Here is a 12,211-nt window from a genome sequence, read left to right on the forward strand (position 1 = left end):
AACTTTAAATATCATTTTTACATCTCTTCGTTTAAGCTTTATTTAATTATTATACATTAATTATTTTTATTCTATTTTTTTATATTAGATTAATTTTTTTAATTAATTATTATATATTAATAAATATTGTTTTTAATATATAATATTTATAGATTAATAAATATTATTTTATTGGCTTATTAATTTCTTTTAATTATATTTTTTAATTTGTTCTCATTAAATTAATTATTTTTACTGAATTATTATATATTGATAAAATATTATTTTTAATATATCATATTTATATATCAATAAATATTTTTAATGGATTATTAATTTCTTCTAATTATTTTTTTTTAAAATTTTTTTATTGGATTAGTTCTTTTTTATTGGATAATTATGTATTAATAAATATTACGTTATTAGATTATTAATTTCTTATAGTCAATTATTTTTAATTTCCTTTTTGTTGGATTAGTTATTTTTAGGGGATTATAATATTCTAGCTCCAACCATGTTGCGGTGACTATAGAACAAAATCATCGCATGACAGCCATCTACTACGTCGTTATGACCCATTCACTACGTCGTGGTGACCCATTCACCACGTCGTAGTGACTCTTCAGATCAACTTAATCAAATAAGCTCTTAATCCGTCAACCAACCATTCAAACTTCCCATAAATCATTCTCTCATCCAATGAACCATAAAAATCGTTACTTTATAGACATGCATGTCCAATGCATGTCTTGAACTCAAATTAGGTCAAAATAGAGTAAAAGGGTCAAGATCACATGCAAGAGTTCAAAACTCCAAGAAATTTCAAATCCAACACTCCTAACCCCAAAGGGATTTTGGGTTCCCATAAATGTGGTGTGGCACCTTTATGGGAACCCAACACTCCAATAAGTCCCAACAAGAAGAATAATGCATATAAATCTAGATCTATGCACAATAAACCAAAACACATGGAACTTGATGACTTAAAAAAGTCCAGAATATGCACAAGAAGAAGATGAGGAGAGTTCCATGTTGAATCCAATCCTAAAATGTCACATTCATCCTCTTCTATTACCCAAAAATCAACACGAAAGGCTTAGAAAGCAAATTGGAGCTTAAGGTTTGCTTGGAGGCTAAGAGAGTGTGATGGAGGTTAAGGGTGACCAATCCTAGCAATCACATTCCCTTAAATAGGATCACAAACCCCAAAGATTATGGTTTCTCATTTAACCGCCACCACAACGTGGTTATAGGTTGTCACGTCGTGGTGGTCATTTAAAGCACGCGATACATCATCTATTGCCACGTCTTGGGATGCCTTCACCACGACGTGGCCCTATCTAAAAATCCATAAATACATTCAATTAAAATAGCTCATAGAATCTGGATGTTACAACCCACCTCACATCTCTTAAATTATTTTAAATATTTAGAAGATAACATATTTTGGACAACACCACTGTAACACCCATAAGATAGGGATATATGATTAAAATATATTTATAATAATTATAATTAAATCCTCGAAATAGATGTTTTTAATAGAAGATTATTTGAGATAAATAATCTTAACCAAACTTGTATTAATCGTAAAAGCAAACTCGTGTATATAAAGAACGCCTAAATTTGACTTCGTATGAGGAAATTATGGCGTAGCTATGTTAGCATAGAAATTGAAATTTGGATCAGTTGATTTTTAGTTGAAACAATCTAAACAATAATTGAACATCTCGTGAATAGGAACCTATCAATATAAAGACAGTCAAAAATGGATGTCGTGAATAGGATCCCGTCAATGTTAATATATAAATGTAGGACTGTAAACGAACCGGACGTTCGATGAACCATACGGCCAAAAGTTCGTTTATGTTCGTTTATTTAATAAATGAATGAACATAAATAATAGTCTCGTTCTTTAATTATGTTCGTGGACGTTCTTTTAGGTTGTTTGTTTATGTTTGTTCGTTTAAGTTTATTTATATTCATATATGTTCAATTGTTTTTTGTTATATTATTATATTATATGCTCAATTGTGCGTGTTTATCTTTGTTCGTTTATGTCTGTTCGTTTATATTCGTTTTGCATGTTCACGAACATAAACGAACGAACATGAACAAAGTTATTTGTTAAACAAACGAACATGAACAATAAAACTTGTTCGTTTATCTATTCGTGTCTCTTCATTTGTTCAACTAATTTAAACGAATGAACATGAACAAGCATGATATGACCTTATTTAACTATATATTTTAGGTTATTTTCTTAATATATTTGATTAAAATGTTATATTTTTAGATATGTGATATTTAATATGCTTGAAAATGTTTAATTACAGTTAAAATGGAAGCAATGATGCACAAGGAGGAGAACGAACCACAAAAATATGCAAAAAGGATGTTGTCGACACCTTGACCCCTCGTCAATGGTTTAACCATATCTCATAACTCGTAACTCCGATTAACGAGATTCAAGATGTTCTACACACTAGCTAGAATAAATTTCATACGACTTTCTTTTTTATGCCAAATTCTGATTCCCAGTTCCCACATCGTGGCAAAGCCATTTCCACGGTGTGGAAAGGGCTCAAAGATTCTATCTCCCACGGCATGGCACGACTTTTATCATGCCGTGGAGCCGAAAAATCTATAAAAACACAAGATTTCCAACCCTAATCGGTGTATAGACTTTGGCAACCCGTAGAGACTAGTTTTACTTCGTTTTGAAGTCCATAAACCCTATAGGGGTCAATTTTGAAGCTAGATATTCAATTGGAGAAAGGATTTGAATATTCGAGCGCTATTGTATCGAGATTTCACTTCGAGTTTGCTTAATGATCGCGTCTTGCAATCTTTTGGTGATGTTTTCTACTTTAGTTTACTGAATATAGTGTCTTGCAATCTTGTGTTCAGTTGATCACCTTACCTTTCATGTTAAAGTTATGCTTTTTATTACCTATTGTTGAGTTATATGTAGTTTAAAGGACCAATTTAATTACATTAACTTGAATCTTGATTAGTTTATGATCATTACATTGTTAGAACTAGAGATTGACCATATCCTAAGGTTAGGTAATATTAATCGGTGACTTTGACTATGTTAGAGAGTATTAGATATCCATGCTATGCTTCGATTGATTGTCATGACCATTAACAAGAAATCACTAGATCATATCGTTCATAATTCGAATGTGTTTAACTAATTATGTGTTCACTAATTACATGACTATTAAGTTAGTTGTTCAATAATTATCAGTATTAGGAAATCTGATCAAAGCAACTAGTCATATTACAATTCAGTAATCAACTCATTAATCCATTGTACTTATAATAAATCAAACATATTAACTTGGGGGATTCGCATTCTAGTAGAAGTACTTCTTATCTATTGTTTTCATTTAGTTATTTAATTATGTGTGATTAATTGAGAGTTAACACTAGTTTGATTTAGTTTAAATAAAAACATTCTTTTTTTACTTTACTATTATAAATTTAATTAACTCTTGATTTATTTGATCTAAACCATCAAATTCCATGAGTTTGACACCCTTTCATACCACAACTATATTACTTCATGGCTAGTTATGCTGCCTATTTGTGTTTAAGATTAATTGAGATCTGATAGGACTTTATAAAAAAAACTAGTGCAAATAAAATACTCAAAGCTCTTTTTTGTGTTTTTTCGGTTCGTTTACAACCCTATATGAATGTTATATTCTGACATCCCTAATTTCACAGCCAGAAAAGACCGATTTTGTTTATGCTTGTTTGAAAATCAGAGTAATACTTTACATAAAAGTGTTGCGGAATTTGTTCCCAAAATAAAAATATGATAAAGATTTATCAAAGCATTTTCGTAGAAATGTATTTCATTAAAAAGACTCGGGATGTCATGTTCGATACAGATCAAAAGCATAAACAGTACATTATAAGCCTTACAACAGTTATTCACAACTAGTGGCCTATAATCCAAAAATCCCTCATCATCATCCAAATTATGCTCTGGGTCCACTACCTGTAAAACAGAAAGCTGAGTGGGTCAGGCTTGGGAGCCTAGTGAGCATATAGGGTTTTCAACCCACAAATAATAATAAATTTATTAATTTAATCGATCAACAATAAATTTATTAATTTTATCAAACTAACAATAACCCTGATTACCCATTCCCATTATCTTCACGGTACCTATACAAGGGACCTAGTCTAAGGATTTTATCATCGGGATGGACTTTACTGCTAAGGGGATTCCTTAGCCATATAAGTCCGTAAGGCAACCATGAGGGGGATGGAGTACACTGGTGAACATCAAGCCCACAAATACCTACAGGTTGCGAGCCTGCTAGCGTTCCACTAGACTGTCTAAAAGAGTCCGTGGTCGTCATCCATACTCCGCTAGATGACTGGAACAACAACAACATCGAGGCCTCTCATCATTTTAACACACATCAACTATTTCGTCTACCCATGTTTTACCCAACATATTTGTAGATAAAAATACATATACAGTTTATAACTTGTATAAAACATTTATTCAACAGTCATCTCAAATAAACAATCAATATAATTATACATAACACATATTTTATAGAAAATACTTCATATCTGTGTGTAAGATGAAAGTGACTATGCACTCACTTGATTTGATGATAATCGGGCAACAATTCGTTCCCTAAAATGATCGTTTCTGATAAAACCGGGAGTTTTATTGAGAAACCGGGCTCTGCGAGGCTTGGAGCTTAAAAACCGAAAAGATAAAAATTTCCGGGTCTTCGAGCACTTCGGGGCGTGTTTCGGGTGTTGGAAATGATTTTGGGGCTTCGGGGGAAGTCAAAACAGTCAAAATATAAGTTTGGGGGTGAAAAATGCCAATTTTCCAAAAGTACCCGGGAGATCTCGCAACCCTCCTATTTATAGGGTGCGAGACCGAAGATTGGTGGTTAAGAAGGCTCCACGTAGCAGCTGCGAGGCTCGGACACGGAGGCTGAGAAGCGAACACGTGGCAACAGGGGGTTCGGACACGTCTCGCACGCGAGGGCTTACCACCGAGGTCACACACGTCTTCAGATGATTGGACCGGAGCTCGGACTTAGAAGGACGCAACATGCATCGCTCCTCGGACGCGCCATGATCAGATGACGCAGCTGCTTCAGACACGGGTCAGTAGGCGAGCCGAGGGTGACGTGGCCGACTCCTATCCATGCGAACTTTTCAAAAATTGCACCCAAAACTTCTAAAATTCATAACTTCTGCATACGAGTTCCGTTTTTGACATTCTTTATATGCACGCGTAGGCAGGAATATATTCTACAACTTTCATTTAGACTCTGTCGGCTAATTTTGAAATTATTTTTAATATTATTATTTTTAACAGACCGGGACAGGAAAATCCGTTAAAAATTCATAACTTCTTCATCCGACGTCCGTTTTCGTCAGTCTTTTTCTCGTTGTACTACTATTAACGAGACCTTCAATTCTTGTTTAGGTTGTGTCGGCTAAATATCGCTCGATTTTAATATTCGAGTTTTTAGCTGTCTACTGCTCCGCTAAAACTTAGAAAAATCATAACTTCCTCATACGAAGTCAGATTTGGACGTTCTTTTTATCAAAATTCTCGGCTTAACGAATACTATGACTTTTTTTTAGATCGTTAAGGCTAAAAAGCACTTTATCGTAAATTCACTTTTTACACTTCCCGATGTCGTGTCGGTTTCGTCGCGAAACTTCGACAGGTCATAACTTCTTCGTTATAACTAGGATTCCGGCGTTCTTTATATCTATGGAATCCTTGTTTCGGCCACGACAACTTTATTAAAAGATATCGGCTTTTTCTAATATTTATTTTCAATGCTTATTTTCATTATTAATTAATTAAATCATAATAACTAAGCAAATAAGCATATAATTCACATGATATTCACATAATTCCTCTTTATTACTTCAAAATGAGTTACAAAGGTTGACCTAGACTATTACAACGTTATTAATGCTTTTAGCCCAGAAGTACGGGCGTTACAATTCTCTCCCCCTTAGGATGATTCCATCCCCGGAATCACACATCAGCAAACAAATGCGGGTAGCGACTCATCATGTCACTCTCCATTTCCCAGGTGAGATTTGGCCCATTCGTATGTTTCCATTGCACAAGCACTAAATCAACTATCTTTCGTTGCAACTTTTTAGTCTTACGGTCAACGATTGCCTCTGGTTCTTCGATTAACCTCCTGCTTTCATCCAGCCTTAACTCAAATATTGGAATTATGTTGGGAACATCTCCCGTGAACTTCCTTAAATAACACACATGGAAAGTGTTATGAATACCATCTAGTTCTTCTGGTAGTTCTAGCTTGTAAGCTTGATTCCCAATCCTCTGAAGAACTTCAAATGGTCCAATAAACCTTGGACTCAACTTTCCTCTTTTACCAAATCTTATAAGTCCCTTCCATGGTGAGACTTTAAGCAAAACCGAATCACCAACTTCAAATGTTATCGGTTTTCTTTTCTTGTCAGCATAGCTCTTTTGACGATCTTGAGTTGCTAACATCCTTTCCCTAATCACTTTCAACTTTTCAGTAGTCTGATGGACTATCTCAGGTCCCATAAACTGCTTTTCTCCAGGTTCAAGCCAACAAGACAGCGTACGACACTTCTGTCCATAAAAAGCGTGATAAGGTGCCATCTTTATGCTCGAGTGGAAACTATTGTTGTAGGAAAATTTTACCAAAGATAAATGTTCATCCCAGTTACCTTGGAATTCCAAGGTACATGCTCTCAGCATATCTTCAAGTGTTTGTATTGTTCTTTCGCTATGACCATCAGTTTGTGGATGGTAAGTTGTACTTAAACACAACTTGGTACCCATTTCCTCTTGTAGAATTTTCCAAAATCGTGACGTGAAACAACTATCATGATCTGATACAATTGTTAGAGGAACACTGTGAAGTCTCACAATTTCCTTCATGTAAGCATTCGCAAGCTTATCCATAGACCATTTTTCATTGGCTGCTATGAAGTGTGCACTCTTGGTGAAACGATCCACGACCACCCAAATCATGTCGTGACCGCTCTTTATTCTGTGTAGTTTAGTCACAAAAGCCATGGTGATGTCTTCCCATTTACTCATGGGTACAAGTAAAGGTTCTAAACTCCCATACGGTTTCTGATGCGGTGGCTTGACTCTTTCACATGTCACACACTAGGCCACATACTTAGCAACATCGAGCTTCATCGTTGGCTACCAATAATAGGGTTTTAAATCCGTATACATTTTCGTACTGTCGGGATGAATTGAGTACATGGTCTTGTGAGCTTCTTCCATCTGAACATCTCTTACTCCTCCTATCTTAGGTACCCAAATCCTATCTTGGAATACCTTCAACCCTTGGTTGTTTGTACCGAATAGTAATGTTTTGCCCAAGCGTTCTTCTTTTCGATCATTCTTCTCTGAAGCTTCTTCCTAAGCTTTCTTTATACTATCCACAATTGTTGAGACAACCTCAATTCTCAACGCTCTTGGCCTTTTCTTTTCAAGGTTGACTTTTCGACTGAGAGCATCAGCAACAACATTTGCTTTACCAGGGTGATAAAGTATCTCACAGTCGTAGTCCTTGAGTAATTCCAGCTAGCGTTGTTGCCTCATATTCAATTCCTTCTGATTAAAGAGATACTGGAGACTCTTATGATCATTGAAAAGTTTGCACTTCGTGCCATAGAGGTAATACCTCCATATTTTTAGAGCGAAAACTACCGTTGCTAACTCCAAATCATGAATAGGATAGTTCTTTTCATGCTCCTTCAGTTGTCTTGATGCATATGCTATCACTTTATCCCGCTGGGTCAGAACACAACCTAACCCAACTCCTGATGCATCACTATAGACTGCGAAGTCTTCAACTCCTTTGGGTAAAGAAAGAATTGGTGCTTCACATAATTTCTTCTTCAACTTCTCAAAGGCTTCCTTATGCTTTTCACTCCAAGTATAAGTAGCTCCTTTGTGGGTCAAGGCTGTCAATGGAGAAGCTATTGAAGAAAAGCCTTGGATAAACCTTCGGTAATATCCAGCTAATCCCAAAAAGCTTCGGATCTCCGTGGGACTTTTTGGTTGTTCCCACTTCATTACAGCTTCAATCTTTGTTGGATCAACCATTATTCCTTCTTGGTTAACCACATGACCCAAGAATTGGACTTCTTGAATCCAAAATTCACATTTGGAGAACTTTGCATACAACTTCTCCTTTTTCAGGACTTCTAGCACTTCACGCAGATGCTTTTCATGCTCTTGCTTGCTTTTCGAATAAATCAAGATGTCGTCTATGAATACTATCACGGATTTATCTAGGAATGGTTTACAAACCCTATTCATCAAATCCATGAAAGTTGTTGGGGCATTGGTTAGTCCGAACGACATAACCAAAAATTCATAGTGTCCATATCTTGTTCTAAACGTAGTCTTTTCGATATCCTGCTCTCTCATCTTTAGTTGATGGTATCCCGACCTAAGATCGATCTTCGAGAAATAGCTCGAACCCTGTAACTGGTCGAACATGTCATCGATCCTCGACAACGGGTACTTGTTCTTTATCGTTACTTTGTTCAGCTCTCTGTAATCAATGCACATTCTCATGCTCACATCCTTCTTCTTTACGAATAACACCGGAGTTCCCCAGGGCGATGAACTAGGTCTAATGAAACCTTTGTCCAATAACTCCTGAATTTGTGTCATAAGCTCCTTCATCTCCGTTGGTGCTAATCGGTATAATGCTTTTTCTATTGGTGTTGCTCCTGGGAACAAGTCTATTCTAAACTCTACTTGTCTATCAGGGGGTAATCCGGGAAGATCTTCGGGAAAGACTTCTGGAAAGTCACACACCACTGGTATCTCATGCACCTCCTTCTTTTCGTTCTTAGCATCGATCACAAACGCTAGATGTGATGTACATCCCTTGGCCAAACATTTTTTGGCTTTCATTGTGGAGATGATTCCAGAACTCACTCGGCGTTTGTCCCCATACACCATAAATGACTCTTTTCCGGGTGGGTCACCCTTACTATCTTCTTCTTGTAAAGAATCTCAGCATCGTTGGCATTAAGCCAATCCATTCCCAAAACGATGTCAAAACTGTTCAACTCTATGGGTAATAGCTCCTCATGGAATTCGTTTCCGTTTAAGTCGATGACGATGTTCCTAATACGATTACTAATAGGTACGAACTAGCCACTAGCAACCTCGACTATTAAAGCATCATCTAGTCTATCGATAGGCAAAGCTAGTTTTCTACCAAATTCATGCGAAATAAAGGAGTAGTTGGCTCCAGAATCAAACAAAATTTGGGCAGACAATTCGTTTACGAGTAAAGTACCTGAAGCGACATCCAATTCCTCCTTTGCAGCTTAAAGTGTCATTTGGAAGGCTCTGGATTTTGGTTTTGGTGGGATATTCGGCCTTGCTTCCCCTTTCTTCTTTGGGTAGTACCTTGAGATGTGCCCTTCCTCACCACACCCATAGCAAACTTTCTTGATGAGGGTGCATTCATTGACATAATGACCAGGCTTTCCACATTTAAAATATGTGACATCTTCGCCACATTTCCCAGCATGCTTCTTCTTACACTTGTCGCACCATTTTGCTTCTCCTCCTACTCCTCTCGAACCAGACTTTGAGGATTTACTTTTCTTGTTGGGCCTTGAAGGTCCCTCAAACTTCCTCTTCTCACCAACATCTGTCCTCTCCAAACCCTTTTCCCTGATCTGGGTTTCAACATTCTCAGCAGCCCAGATGGCGGCTTTCAATGTGGTTGCTTGCGTAACCATTGGACCAAAATCCGCTGGTAAACCATGTGCAAACTTATTGATCTTAGAGAGTTCAGTTGGAACTAAGTATAAAATAAGCTTCATCTTTTCTGTGAAACTAGCAGCGTATTCAGTAACGCTCATTTTTCCTTTCTTCAAATTCTGAAACTCATTATTGATTTCCAGAAGATCCTGCTCAGAGCAGTATTGCAATTTCAGTTGTACCACAAAATCTTCCCAAGACATCTTGATAGCTTCTCCCTTTGGCATCAAATCAGATAGTAACTTCCACCAGCTCAATACACCAGATTTTAACAGAGGAATTGCAAGTGAGGTCTTCTATTTGTTGCTGCACTCACAACTTTCAAACATAGTCTCCATTTCGGAGATCTAATTTATAACTTCCACCGGTGTTGGACTTCCAGATAGACACGGTGGTTTGGATGCCATGAAATCTTTGTATTTGCATCCATGTCCATCACCTCCTCCATCCTGGTTGTTTCGTCTAACTATCGGTGGGTTAGCTTGACCAACAGTCCCACTGTAGTTCCCTCCTACCGATTTCCCTTCATTCAAATCAGGCTGCTCAACAAGTATCATAGTTTCTTCCTTATTCTGTTATAGCAACCTCCTGGTCTCCTCCATCTGATGATCCAACATTGTCTGAATCATCATTTGCACTCCAGCCATCGTTATTGGCTCTGGTGAAGCTCCTTCAACATGTACTTGCTCAAGTACTGGTGGTTGATTTCTATTTCCATTTGCATTCCCGGCTCCACTACGAGTTCTTGTCATCTTTATCTATACACCAAATAAGGTGAATTTAGATCTCTATTCACTATAGACTTTGAAACGTTTTACATGCTAGTTCTAATATCGTAGTCATACGCCTAGAATCCTACACACATAAGGTTTCCATATCCGGTCGGCAACAGACCATAGATCCGAACAATTAATGGCATATATGGTAAACATATATCATTTAGCACATAAAAGCATTTTAGGCAACTTTCCTAAAATATACTAGTGCTCGTGTCTTAAATATGGTAGACACTCATCTCACAATCATCACTTAGCATTCTAAGTTTAAGTCTAAAAATCCTACAAATTCCTAGTTCGCTTAAACTAATGCTCTGATACCAATTGTGACATCCCCAATTTCACAGCCAGAAAAGACCGATTTTGTTTATTCTTGTTTGAAAATCAGAGTAATATTTTACATAAAACCGTTGCGGAATTTGTTCCAAAATAAAAATATGATAAAGATTTATCAAAGCATTTCCGTAGAAATGTATTTCATTAAAAAGACTCGGGATGTCATGTTCGATACAGATCAAAAGCATAAACAGTACATTATAAGCCTTACAACAGTTATTTACAACTACTGGCCTATAATCCAAAAATCCTTCATCAGCATCCAAATTATGCTCTGGGTCCACGACATGTAAAACAGAAAGCTGAGTGGGTCAGGCTTGGGAGCCTGGTGAGCATATAGGTTTTTCAACCCACAAATAATAATAAATTTATTAATTTCATCGATCAACAATAAATTTATTAATTTTATCAAACTAACAATAACCCTGATTACACATTCCCGTTATCCTCACGTTACGCCCCTAAACACCTATACAAAGGAACTAGTCTAAGGATTTTATCATCGGTATGGACTTTACTGCTAAGGGGATTCCTTAGCCATATAAGTCCGTAAGGCAACCATGAGGGGGATGGAGTACACTGGTGAACATCAAGCCCACAAATACCTACAGGTTGCGAGCCTGCTAGCGTTCCACTAGACTGTCTAAAAGAGTCCGTGGTCGTCATCCATACTCCGCTAGATGACTGGAACAACAACAACATCGAGGCCTCTCATCATTTTAACACACATCAACTATTTCGTCTACCCATGTTTTACCCAAAATATTTGTAGATAAAAATACATATACAGTTTATAACTTGTATAAAGCATTTATTCAACAGTCATCTCAAATAAACAATCAATATAATTACACATAACACGTATTTTATAGAAAATACTTCATATATATGTGTAAGATGAAAGCGACTATACACTCACTTGATTTGATGATAATCGGGCAGCAATTCGTTCCCTAAAATGATCGTTTCTGATAAGACCGGGAGTTTTATTGAGAAACCGGGCTCTACGAGGCTTGGAGCTTCAAAACCAAAAAGATAAAATTTTCCGGGTCTTCAGGCACTTCAGGACGTGTTTCGGGTGTTGGAAATGATTCTGGGGCTTCGGGGGAAGTCAAAATAGTCAAAATATAAGTTTAGGGGTGAAAATGCCAATTTTCCAAAAGTTCCCGGGAGATCTCACAACCGTCCTATTTATAGGTTGCGAGACCAAAGATTGGTGGCTAAGGAGGCTCCACATAGCAGCTGCGAGGCTCGGACACGGAGGCTGAGAAGCGAACACGCGGCAGCAGGGGGT

This window comes from Lactuca saligna, chromosome 5 (genome assembly GCF_052625555.1).
Source record: "Lactuca saligna cultivar CGN05327 chromosome 5, ASM5262555v1, whole genome shotgun sequence".
Lineage (NCBI taxonomy): Eukaryota > Viridiplantae > Streptophyta > Magnoliopsida > Asterales > Asteraceae > Lactuca > Lactuca saligna.